Here is a 13,363-nt window from a genome sequence, read left to right on the forward strand (position 1 = left end):
TTGTGAATGCTTCAATGAAAAAAAATTAGGATGTGTGAGACACTGATGTCAAAGTGAAAAAAGGTTGCTGAGTGAGGTGGGAGACGTAATGTACTCATGCATAACATTGGCACAATGCGGCATCATATTGATAAGCAGAGAGTGCTAGTCTATGTTACCCACTGCGCTGGAGCAACACTTAGCACAGTAGTGCCATAGATGGCACACCTGCTCAAAAAGTGCGTGCAAGCAGAAGATTGTTTGTGCACGGCAGGGATGACTGTACATGAACTATCCAAGGAATTGGGTATGTGAGTTGTGTGCTGGCCAAAAGGTAGTGCTAAAATGCTGTGCTCATAAATTTTGGTACGCTAGCTACGCTGTCCTGTGAACATAGTTGATGTGTGACAATGTATTTTATAGGAACAACTGGTCAAAAGAAATCGGACATCTCCGGATTGTCATACACCGACTAACTCTGTGAAACTGCCTAGTGTGATCTGCAGTGATGCAATCGTACAAAGAGCATGTATAACACCATGATGTATGTGGTAATGGTGCTTTGTGGATGTCTTACACTATTATTACATGCATGTTAGCTAGCATTACAGTCTTGTTTGTTCCAACTCAGCATTCACAGGTCTGGTGTGAATGGCAGTGAAAGTGGACCCAATCATGTAGCCAACATGAAACACAACCCTACAGTTACATAGAATTTTCTGTTATGGTGATGATTGGTATGAGGAATATGACACATACAATTTAACAGCTGATACCAACACATATTTTTTTTCTTGTCTCACAGATGGTCGGCCACCAATCACACAGGGGGACATCAACAGCTTCGAGGACCCCCACGCCACTGGTGAGTTTGGACATCATATATTGGCATAGTGCGGTGTCATGGATGTCTGGGTCAAATGATGAGTGTTGTATTATGCAGTATGGATGTGGATCACATGTCCCTTGCCTACAGTGTGATGATGTATTGTGAAAGTCAGAAGTATGCACAAATCAGTAGGTGAAGGTTGAGCAATGCATTTGTCTCACAGTTGTAACTTTGCCCATCCCCAGTCAGTGATACACATTGAAAGTAAGGTGAATATCATCGAGACCCTATCGCCAACACAATGTCACTTTCATTGAAGATGGGTTGGCAATAGGGGCCTTGCATCCTGACTGAGGCAGCGTTAATCCACTTCACGTGCATTAACACTTCCTTTTTAATAAGGCATCCTTTCACGCTGTGTTTCGCGTGAAGGGGCATGCAGTGGGTGTTGCGGTTGGCGTTCCACAGCAATACTCATTGTATTTGACGCTGCCCCCTATGTACAAGTGCGGCATTGATAGATGGCAGGGCACAATTTAACACCTGTGACATCCTGGGTGTAATGTGGCTAAACGAGGATGAATGCTTTTTTCTCATCATTTTTACTTTTTACATGTGAGCTGCCTTGTGTAGCACAAATGGAAAAAGCAAAGTGACATGTTTGTATATGTACAGGAAGGTGGCCCTTCCCATACATACGGAAATATTTTTTAATATTCCATATTCTATCTTTCCTGTGTGCTGCACGAAGCACACAGGAAACAAACCTCCCCTGCACACACACACATGCACTCTGGAGCAAGGGTGCCTGCGTAGGCTCAAAGTTGTGAGACTTAGCACCATCGGAGTGGGAAACCCAAGTCTGCATCATATCTTTAATAATATGGTGCAGGCTTGCATTTCCAAGTGGCGGAGAGAGGCGTTAAGCTGAGGAGGCTATGGCTTGTGTCTGCCACTGTCAATATTCCCCTAGGTCTATCGGTTCTGTCACCATAGCACATGCCTGTGGATTGCTGAGCACACTGATAGGAGAGGAGACATGCTAGTGGGGTTTCTTATGACTATCAGATGACATGGAATGCACGTACATCCTTGACTGAGATGACTGTGCAAGTATGCCCGATGATGCACAAGGAGTCAGTGCTTTTCGGTCCGTAAGTGCACAGAGAAAGTTCAGCACTGTGAATTTGCAGGTATGCTGCATGCCATCTTCAAAGAAGTGGCAGTGTGTATCTTTGTGCCAAGCATATCAATAGTACGTTCCCCAAACACACAGCAAAGGTGGCCCTATGAATCTCATTGGCATGTTTGGCCACTGCAATGGTGTTGACAAGCGGTCTCCTTGAGTCCATTCCCTGATTGACTCTGGATCAGGTGTGGGAAGTCCTCTGTCCCAATTGGTGTCATAACTCTGCACACATTTACCATGCATGCTTTAGCTCTGCCTTCATTGCTTTGCCATATCTTTTACAATGCAGGGCTCTCCAACGCTATCTGTGAGAAAGCATTACCCCTAACAACACTATAAACATCATGACTCTAGGGTGCTGGTACAATGGGGAATGCATTGTGACTGTTTGCGTTGTAAAGGCCTGCACATTTTGATTCACTATGGAGTGAGATTAGCAGATACAAGACATGCATGAGTGAGTGAGAGTTTAGAGGAAATGATGTTTCCTCCTCTCTGCGGCAACACTTCACATATTGTGTAGTAGTGTTGGAGAGTGGGACAGTGCCTCATGTTTAAGTCAGCTTTCAGCCACACAACGGGTTTCCATGTGTGCTGCATGATGCAGCATAGTTGAAAGTGTGAGTAGGGCTGTCCCAGGATTGCTCCTGTGCAGGTAGGGTAACATTCCAAAACAGTACTAAGCTCCCCGGCACGCAGACACCCTTGCACTCTTGTGCAAGAGTGCCTGTGTTGGCACTGACTTGATGAACTACACACAGTAGTTGATGGACACACAGGCCTGCTCATGAGCATTGTACATATAATGCAGCACTGTATTACAGGAGAGGATGATGGTGGTGCTACACACGGAGGGATAATGCCTCCCTCATCCGATTGCTTGTACATGTCACCCTCCATCCGGGTATGTCATGGCACCATCGTTTGACACTGTCAGTCTCATTTGGTTGTGTCAGTACATGTCTCATGCCATGTACTATCATGTCAGTCTTCCCAGGATGTAGTCACTGATCCAGGCTTCAACATTTCGTAGTCCAGGTCACTCTTTGACTTCCCATGGTTACGCTGGAGTGTAGGCTCCCATGTTAAAGTGATCTTGTATTACAGATGTGACTGGAGAAAATTGACATAGTCTTAAGTAGGGCAGGGCATAGTGGGCGTAGCGGGGCTACGCAGAGTGCTACGGAGACAGACCCAATCTTTGCACACTCCGTGTAGCCATGCTATGTGCCACCCGCCACCAGCCTCCCACTGCGCTAATAAAATGTTTAAAAATCTATTTTAAAGTCGCAGAATACTCCTTACCTTATCGGCGGTGTCCCCGGGCTACTCTCTTCCGCTATTGCGCCTTCTTCATGAAAACTGCGCATGGGCGGCCACCTGCGCATGCACAGTTTTCATGATAGCGGAAGAGGGCAGCCCGGGACACCGCCGATAAGGTAAGGAGTTTTGCGTGTCTTTTAAATAGATTTTTAAACATTTAAATAGCGCGGTCACAGCAAGAGAGAGGTCAAAATTAGGTATGCATAGTTTGTCTACAGGGAGAGTCTGACAGACTCCTTTGGGGTGAGTCCCTATTTGCAACTCTACTTCACCGAGGCAGACATTATGGTTCCATATGTGTATGGTAGATATGTGCCCTTCCGTGTCTTCATCAATGTGACTATGGTGGGCAACATCTTGGGATGTGTTATGCAATGCGTATAGGAGAGTAGGATATGCTTACTATGGTTACCCCTACTTTTTGCTGGTGTTTCACTGTTTTTCGACTTTAGTCTGGCTGGGGCCCTCCTATCCAGGACCCCAGCCTAGCTGCTTCCTCTCTAAAATGAATGCATGTACTTTAGGTACACTCCAGTTTGGTTACTGGGGTACCCTTGTGAGTCCCTTGTATATGGTAACTTAGTTACCAAGGTCATAGGTACGCCAGAGCCCTACCAGGAGCTGCAGCATGTACAATACCACCCCTGGGAAGCCTTCCAAAATGACACCACAGGACTGCTACTGCATCCTGGGTAAGGTGGTGCGTGCACCCCTTACTAAGATATAGGTTACCTATATCTACCTTTAATCACTGACATATATAAACCTATTAGTCACTCCTATGGCAGGCCTTATCAATCCTGAAGGCAGAGTGCTTGGTTTTGTGTGGGAGGGTACCCATGCATGAGCAGGGCCCCTTTGCAGCATTCAGAGCCTATTCTCTGAGGCTGTTCTGTGATGCAGCCAGACCATATACTCATAAGTGCTTTATTACCTCGCGGTAAATGCTAACTTTGGAATGGCTACATGGAAACATGATTCAGAAAAGGGGGGTGGTGATGAACAGAGTGTCTGAATTAAGCAGACCACTCTTACCCAGTCCAAAGATCAGGGCTTGATCCATCACCGTTATTTAGCTCACTGCCCCATCCCAGCTCAGAACCTGTCTATATGCAAATTAGTCTGTCCCTGGCCCAGTGCATCATGGGAACAGGGCAGACCAACCTACCAAGCCAATTCTTCACCAGAAAGGATACAAGCTACCGGGGACCGGTTTTGGCATTTCAGCCTCGTCGGCCCGGCTTGCTTGAATCCAGACTAATTTGCATATAGCCAGGTTCTGAACTGGGATGGTGCAGTGAGCTAAAAAACGGTGTTGGATCTAGCCCTGATCTCTTGACTGGGTGAGAGTATTCTGCTTAATTCAGAAACTCTGTCCATCACCACCCCTTGTTGTTAAATATTTTGTCCACCCTAAGCGTGGAAGGGTATACTCAGATGTGAGTCCCTTGCTCATTGCACCATCAGGATTCAAGCAAGCCGGGCCGACGACGCCTGAAATGGCAGAAACCGGTCCCCGGAAGCTTGTTTCCTTCCCAGTGTAAGAATTGGCTTGGTAGTTTGGTTTGTCCTGTTCCCATCATGCACTGGGACAGGAACAGACTAATTTGCATATAGCCAGGTTCTGAACTGGGATGGTGCAGTGAGCTAAAAAACGGTGTTGGATCTAGCCCTGATCTCTTGACTGGGTGAGAGTATTCTGCTTAATTCAGAAACTCTGTCCATCACCACCCCTTGTTGTTAAATATTTTGTCCACCCTAAGCATGGAAGGGTATACTCAGATGTGAGTCCCTTGCTCATTGCACCATCAGGATTCAAGCAAGCCGGGCCGACGACGCCTGAAATGGCAGAAACCGGTCCCCGGAAGCTTGTTTCCTTCCCAGTGTAAGAATTGGCTTGGTAGTTTGGTTTGTCCTGTTCCCATCATGCACTGGGACAGGAACAGACTAATTTGCATATAGCCAGGTTCTGAACTGGGATGGTGCAGTGAGCTAAAAAACGGTGTTGGATCTAGCCCTGATCTCTTGACTGGGTGACAGTATTCTGCTTAATTCAGAAACTCTGTCCATCACCACCCCTTGTTGTTAAATACATGGAAACATGTCGTGTTTGGTGTCAAACACTTTGGAATCCTACCCTCCCACTAGTCCTTGTTGCGGTGGTAGAATTCCACCCTTCTAGAGGGAGAGACATGTACACACTGGTCTGCCCGGTAATAGTTTAAACGAGCTCCAGCATCACAAAATGGATGCTGCAGCCACAGACACGCATCTGATCACCTGCTGCTGGATGAAACTCTAGCAGGGAAGGCCTGGATAATAGGTATCCTGTCTGAGGGAGCTGTAACCACCTCCCAGCCAGGCTTTAGTGTATTAGGGCTGGGTGGGTGCACTCTGAATGTGCCAGAAAGTCTGCACTGGGGGTACATTTGGTGTACCTGTGCATAGTCCAGTTCAAATCGGTAGCAGGGACACTCAGCCAGCCCCTGCTCTGGTGCAAAACTGGACAAAGGAAATGGGTGTAGCCACCCCTCTTTCCAAAACCCTCCCATAGGTGGATCCCCAGAGTATGTTCAACCCCTTTTCTTAGTATAAGTAAGGGACCCCTGGCAACAGGACGTTAGATTACACCTGGACATAACTCTGAAACTGAATCCTGGAACGTCAACGCTCTACTAAGGACTAGAGGATGGAAGTATTTCCCTTGGGGTCAAGAAGTGACTCCGCTGCTCAAGCAGGTACCAACAAAGCATTTTCCAGTCTGCATCTCCGAAGCTCCTGCCGGAATCCGAAGTATTTGCAGCCCAGGAAGAGGATTTCAAGACTTCTCGAAGGTCGACCCAAGTCCCCAACAAAACTGAGACCCACAGCCCTCACGAGTGATGTGGATCCGGAACCCCTGGACACCATGCACATTTGCTAGTACATACACTTCCCGAGCTTTGCTGAAGTTGTGCTTTGGGTTACTTGTAGCCCAAGCCCCAAGCACTAACTGCACTGAACATTGTGTTCCGTGAGCCTGCCTCTTGCATTTCTGCTTGCGGCTCCTTTGCGATCCCTGGTCCGTCAACTCGTGGGTCCTCTCGAAGGTAACTCTACTTTTCCTTATCATTCCCTGGTTGCTCCAGAAGTTCCCTGACTCTCCACCACATGGGGAGTCCCTCAGACCTTGCTGGTCTGCACCAAATTATTTCTGTGATTCCTGCATGGGTTGCTGTTGCCAAGACTTGTTGGGTCCAATCCTGAAACCAACAACGCAGCACTCAACATTCTTTGTGGAACAGCTCGAATCCAGATCCTGGTTTTCCTTGACACCTCCTGGTCCTCGTGGCTGAAGAGTCAAGCTTCACCTTCTTCACCTGAAATCACCCAACATCGGTGGACATCCGCCTATTGTGCTCCTGGTCACTGGCAAGTGACCCAGACTCTGTCCCCTCTGCTTTCAGGTTCTTCTCATCTTCGATCCAGGCTTGGATCCCACCGGACACTTTCCACTTGGACGCCAGCAGCCCTATGCAGCAGATCGCCATTGAAAACAACGACGAAACCCGACAACAAAAGACACCTAGGCACCTGGCTTCCGTGGGTGAGGTAACTTGTGTACTACGGTGCTCCCGTGAGTGTTGGCTTTAGAACCCCCTAGTTCTAAAGGGGTTTGCTCCAAGTCCTCTTCTAAGTGTCCTTTACCTTTAAAAGTCCATCCGCAACTTTCCCATAGAAGTTCATGGTGATTTGCGGCTGTGTTCACACACTTGGATGGTTCCTGGTGGCCCCAGCGGTTCTACAGGCTCTAGGTCTTGTGTCTATGCGAGTCGTTGTTCTTATACCACTTTCTTAATGTATGGTTTGGTATGCCCCTAGGGCTCAACGTATATTGTGCTGATTTACCATGTGATATTAAGTTTACTGAATGTGCTTTTGCCTCTAGCCTCATAAAGGGACTAGAGGGATGTGTTTAGAATAAATACATATATTTTATATATATACCTTGTGTGGTTCTCCTTTCATTTGGTCTTTCATGAGATTATAGACTGGTAAAACAAGCTGCTTTACATTCCTCCAAGACTTAGCCTGAAGGCTGCTCTCCACAGCTATAACTAGGATAGCTTTCTATAAAGGTTGTCTTAACCTACCATCAATAAGGGGTTCTTTGGACTGGTGCAAGATGTCTAATAAAATAGTGGACAGCATATGCCAGGCCAACTTCTCACTAAGCGCACCATCACAACATGCTTTGTCCAGCCCGTAGTGTGTGAGTGTGTATGCCAAGAGATATTTGTTTGCAATTGTTAAGGGGGACAGTACTATTGGCCTGCAACAGGCTTGGACATTTTAGCACACATGCCTTTTCCTTAATGCACATGGGGCTAGGTTGGTATATTACTAGACTGTTGTTTTGGAGCAATGAGGCCACAGCTAGCTCACACAAATCCAGCCATCTCACTGCCTATCTGTGTCAGGTAAAGCATGTACATTGCTCGTATTTCCCTTGGTGTACCTTCTGGTGGATTCAGTGTCCATACACTTTTTACAGACTTCTATACTTGATTGGTCATGGACAACACTTATCTGTGTGAGTTAAATAATTGGATTACATTCAAAGGATGAATACTGGACCAGTTCTTGGCCATACAAGAACACATTGCATAGATGCCCGTTAGGGGGCCAGACAGAGTCCTTTTTTGGTAACAGGTCCAAGGGAAAAGGCAGAGTTCAGTCCGCAGTCTGATTGCGGTGTCATTGATAATATGGCAGTCCATGTGGAGGTCCAAGGGGATTGTCGGGGGACAGTGGAAGACAGTGCAAGATGAATTCCGTGGCATGATAGTAAGCCCGGCACCAAGAAGAAACAGGCCATTTGGCACCGATGCTACTGCTTTCTCCTTAGCACACATGCACTATCATCCTCCTCTTTGTACTCTGATCTGTCATGTGCCTCACATGCGGGTGGTGGTATAGTGGGTGCAGCACTGTGAGGCATTGATACATCAGGTTGTGGAGCTGAGTATGTAGAAGCAGCAGTGGCATTCATTAGTACCAGAGCTTGGGGCAGCAATTAAGTGATGAGCAGGTGCAGGGCATGATAGATTCCAGCTACATTGCACTGGTGTGCAGCCATGGCAGCCATATCTTGTGCCTACATTCGCTCCATGCACTCCATTATTTGACGGATGTTGCCCAAATCCAGGCTGACATTGCTGGAGCCACTCTGACCAGACAGTTGTTGTTGTGTAAGAATCATGACTCCAGCAATGTGAGCCATGGACTGTTGGAGAGCATTGCGCGTTCTGTGGGTGTCTCAGATCTTCTGTATGTGGTCTTGGATGGGACTCAGACACCCACGTATGCCTCAAGTTTGACTGCCAGCCTCTCAAACCCCCACCGCACGTGTTCAGCCATCTCCCGCTGGACCTCTAGTACATGGCATTGGAAAGCCAGATGTGGGTCCTGGATGTCCTGGGAGCCAGCTATGGTGGGAGGTGCTTGCTGCTGGTTGGTTTGTACAGGGGGTAGGGTTGCCACAATGCTGCTGTGTTGCCCTGCTCCTGGAACTAGGGTGCTGAAGGAGTCTAGCAGATTTTGAAGTTCATCCTGATTTATGGTAGGGTAATCATCCTTGTCATTAGTGAAGGTTGGGCCAGTCTGCTGTCCAGGAAGTGATGTCTCTCACTCTGCAATGTGTTAGGGGAGATACAATTCAACAGTGTTTTTCCTGTATGATCATGCATTGGATGACATTACAAGCAGACTGCAGGAAAGTGTACATTCAGACTGTGTTTGTTGGTCAGAGTTTGGAGACTTGTGCATTGTTTGACATCTAGGGGCACATTATGATGGCGGACGGACCTGAGTCCGTCTGCCACCATAGAGTAGGAGGGAACCTCTGCATGGGCTGCGGAGTTCCCTCCTGTGCAATTAGGATGTGACCGCCACCCTGGCAGTCACATCCTCTATTTTTAACATTGCGGCGGGTGCGGCTTCAAGCTGCACCCGAAGCAATGTTAAAAATGCACGCATTGCATTTGTATGTAGAAAGTGGCAGGCACCGCGCGGTGCCTGCCGCTTTCTGCATACAAATGCAAGTACCCCCCATGTGCAGCCCCCACCCCCCCCTTCACCTAGGGGGCCCGCAACGGGCCCCCGCAGTGAAGTTACACATGCTTTTCCACGTCGGAAAAGCCGCCGCGGAAAAGCATGTTTCAGAGCCCATCCTAATCTGGCTGACGGTGTCTGAGAGACACCATCACCATATTAGTGCTTTTCCGCCGCGGTGGGAAGCCAACCTCGGCGGAAAAGCTGCGGACGGAAACCAGGACCCACCAGCCATCCTAATGTGGCGGGCAGTGGGTCTTTGGTGGGTCCGCAGAGGATTTTCCGCATCCTCCGGGCCGGCGGTGGCTTCCGCCGGCCCGGAGGATGCGGAAAATCCTCCATCGTAATAGGCCCCCAAATGTCTTGTTTACATCAGGAGTTGTATGTACACGAGGATGGGTCAGCGTGTGACCTGCTCCTTAAAGGATGCTGTCCACACTCAGCCACCTCAGTGAGGAGGACTGCACCATGTTAATATGGTGTGCCTGCAGGCATGCTATTCATCATGCACTGTCAATTGCCTTGTCAATGTGGCTCACGGACACGCAGCATTGGAGTGTGCTGCACATGTCCATGTGTTTTGTGTAAGATTAGTTATGTGTGAGGAGGGCCCCCTTTAGGCACATTAGCAATGAGAACCTACTTGCTGTTTCAACATGTGCTGCACTATGTAGTACACATGGACATCCAGGTCAATTTGTCTATTGTGATTTGTCTTGTGTACATGTTGTCCTTCATGTTTTATCTTGCATGCATTGCTTACTGCTTTCCTGTTGGCTTACCCATTGTGAGTATGGTGCAGCGTGAATTTCTATTGTTGTTCCTCTCTGAACAGAGAGTGTCAACACCCATTACCCTCAAGGTTGACCCCACGTGTGGTGTGTGAGTGGTCACTTTCCTGATGTTTGTGCATTTTATGATGCCTATTTATGGTGATCATGCCTCGTCACTGCCACCCTCACCAGAGATGCAAATGTCTGGGTGATGTTTGTTTGTGTATGTGCCACGCAGCTGCTGACATGGATGATACATGTTGTCCTGGTTCTGGTATTCAATGCCTGGATTAGCGTGTGGGTGATACTTACCTGACTACATACATGTTCACTGAAACAGTTGACTTACCAAACAGCTACGTTTAATTGCACATGATGGTGTGATGGGCAACTCACGTCAGGACTGATGTGGAATGCTTTTTTCTGTATGGAAGATGTGTACACTTGAGGTGGAGGGGCGCAATTAGACCTAAGGGTTGAGTGTGCCATTTGGGCCTTTGTCATGAATTGTTGTGACTTGGCCATCCTTGCTTGTTGTCATACTTTAGTTGTAATACTGCTTTACAGGCACATTGTGGTTCTGTGAGTATGTCACACAGACAAGGCATGTAGTACATATTTTTGTGACACATAACTGATCTGCATTGTCCACACACTGTGGTGTTGTGGGCATAGCCCCCCTGCTTATTGTATTCCATTGCCCTTTTGAGAGAAGTGTGCTGCTTGTGTCCATTTTTGCATGTGCATCTTTTATCTAGCTGCCTACATGGTTACTTTGTTGTGACATTGCATGTGTGTGTGGCATGCAGACTCACTAAGTGCTTCCCCACTTGGTGTACACAGGACTGCATCTCATGAACAGGCAAGGATGTCAGAATTTCTCCCTTGCCTCATCCCCAAGCATGACCAATTCATCTGCACATGGCCACATCTCTCTGAGGCCAAAATGAGGATGCACTGGGAATGTGACTGATCATGTGCATGAGTAGGCATGCCACCACCAGTGTCAGCACACCTGCGCATATGCATATAGGTGGACTTTACTGTGCATACACAACCTTGCACTTAACTCAGACACACCTGCACAATGTTACAGGTGTACTGACATTGGTGGTGGCATGCCTCTTCATGCATATGATCTGTCACATTCACAGTGCATCCTCATTTTGGCCTCAGAGAGATGTGGCCATGTGCAGATGAATGGCCGAGCTCTTTGCACCAATCAATACAGTGGGTGCAGGCTCTTGAAGTGACCACAGGGCGCAAAAAAGAGTCAACTATTTTAAAGATAGCCTTACCCTAGTATCAAAAAACCTTTTTTAGCCATATGCAATTTCATTTGGTATTTCTTTAGAGCAGCTTTATAGAAAATGTTATCTTCCATGAAAGATCCTTGTCTCCATAATCTCTCCAACTTCTTACAATGGCTCCTACAGAGACTAAGCTCGGAGGTGTACCAAGGGGCCGTTGGGTATGCTCTAGATTGAGAGGACTTTTTCATAGGTGCTTGTACATTCACCCTCTCGCCAATCCAATTGTTCAGCAGGACGGTGTCATAATCTACATTCCCTGTCATAATTGGGGTTGAGGAGGGTAGGACTTGAATAATAGCCTCTGGCCCGATATGTAGAAGTACCGCTACTACTACTTAGGGGCGACTTACTGCACATCTGAGACCACGAGAGAGTAATAAGGTAGTGATCAGTCCAAGGGAGGGGAGTAGACACAGTGATAACTGAATTCAAATTGGAGAAGACCCGATCAAGAGTGTAACCTGCCAAATGGGTAGGACCAAAAACCTCTTGTGTCAGTCCCAAGGGACTCATAATCTCCAATAAGGCAATGGTTTCAGGCCCTGTGACATTATCTAAATGGATGTTAAAATCTCCCAATACCATGAAGCTGTTATATCTCATAGCCCAGGATGTCAGTGTGTTTTCCAACAAGCGAAGACACTTGCTAGCCGAACCCAGTGGTCGGTAGACCAGAACCCCTGCTAAAGACTGATTAGGCGAGAGGGTGAAACAGAAGCCTAAGGCTTCAATCTCATGGAGGTCAGTTGGCTCAAAGCAGATGCATTCATAGTCTCTTTTGAGTATGACAGCTATCCCTCATCCTCTGCCAGAGGTGCAGTCCTTCCTAAGTATTCTATAATTGGTAGGAATGACTAGTGCTAATATGGAGTTGGTAAGGAAAAGTGCATAAAATTCCTTATCCCTGAGTAGGTCAAATATGTGTGTTTTATGTTTCTGAAGTGATTTCGTATCAAGTAGTGCTGCCTTCAGCTTGATCAGAATGTTCACAGTATCACAACAACTTTTTATCTGATACGTAGGGGCCGGGAGTGCAAGAGTCAAGGCACAGTCAGAGCAAACAAAATCTTCATAATGAGTGTGTACGGACCAACTAGTTGGACATTTCCTATCACTGGCTAAACCGAGTAGCCCTGTGTAGAGTTCCAAAGATCAAGCAGAGTCTTAGGAGAAACCTATGAAGCAACATTAATACATTTAGTAACCCATCTGACGTTCCATACTTTCCCGTCCTGGGTAACAACACTATTTCGATTTACTTTCACAACCTTAATAGGTCTTCCAAATGTCATCTCGCCTTTAGGTATAAAACCTGGCGTGTATATTGTAACCCATTCTCCAACCACAATATTAGGTTCCTTGACTTTCATGTGACAATCATAATAATGTTAGTTTTGAGTTGTTTAGCTTCCAGCTTTTGAGCTACATCATCATGTTTGATTTCAGAGTTGTAATTTTTAGTCACTTTTTTAAACCACCATGGGCACAGTTGAGAAATGGAATCACTTCCTCTCAATAAATGGAATGGTGAGACTTCAGTGGTAGTGTGAGGAGTTATTCGGTTAAAACATAATTATCCCGCTTAATTTTTCCTTCCATTGAGCAACAAAGGTATGTGCCTACAAAATGTTGTGCTTAAGAAGCCTGTTATATCTCTCTACCTGACCATTTCCCTGAGGTTGATACAAAGCTGTGGTAACATGACGAACATTTGAAAACTTGGGAAAATCAAGCATATCATGAGACTTAAATCGTACCCTGTTGTCAGATATGTAAACCTCAGGTTAACCTTTACAGGCAAACACCTCTCTAAGAAAAAAATGACATTCTCAGTAGTGGCATGGGGAACCTCGGGCCATTTGGG

Source organism: Lissotriton helveticus, chromosome 5_1 (genome assembly GCF_964261635.1).
Source record: "Lissotriton helveticus chromosome 5_1, aLisHel1.1, whole genome shotgun sequence".
NCBI classification, from domain to species: Eukaryota; Metazoa; Chordata; class Amphibia; order Caudata; family Salamandridae; genus Lissotriton; species Lissotriton helveticus.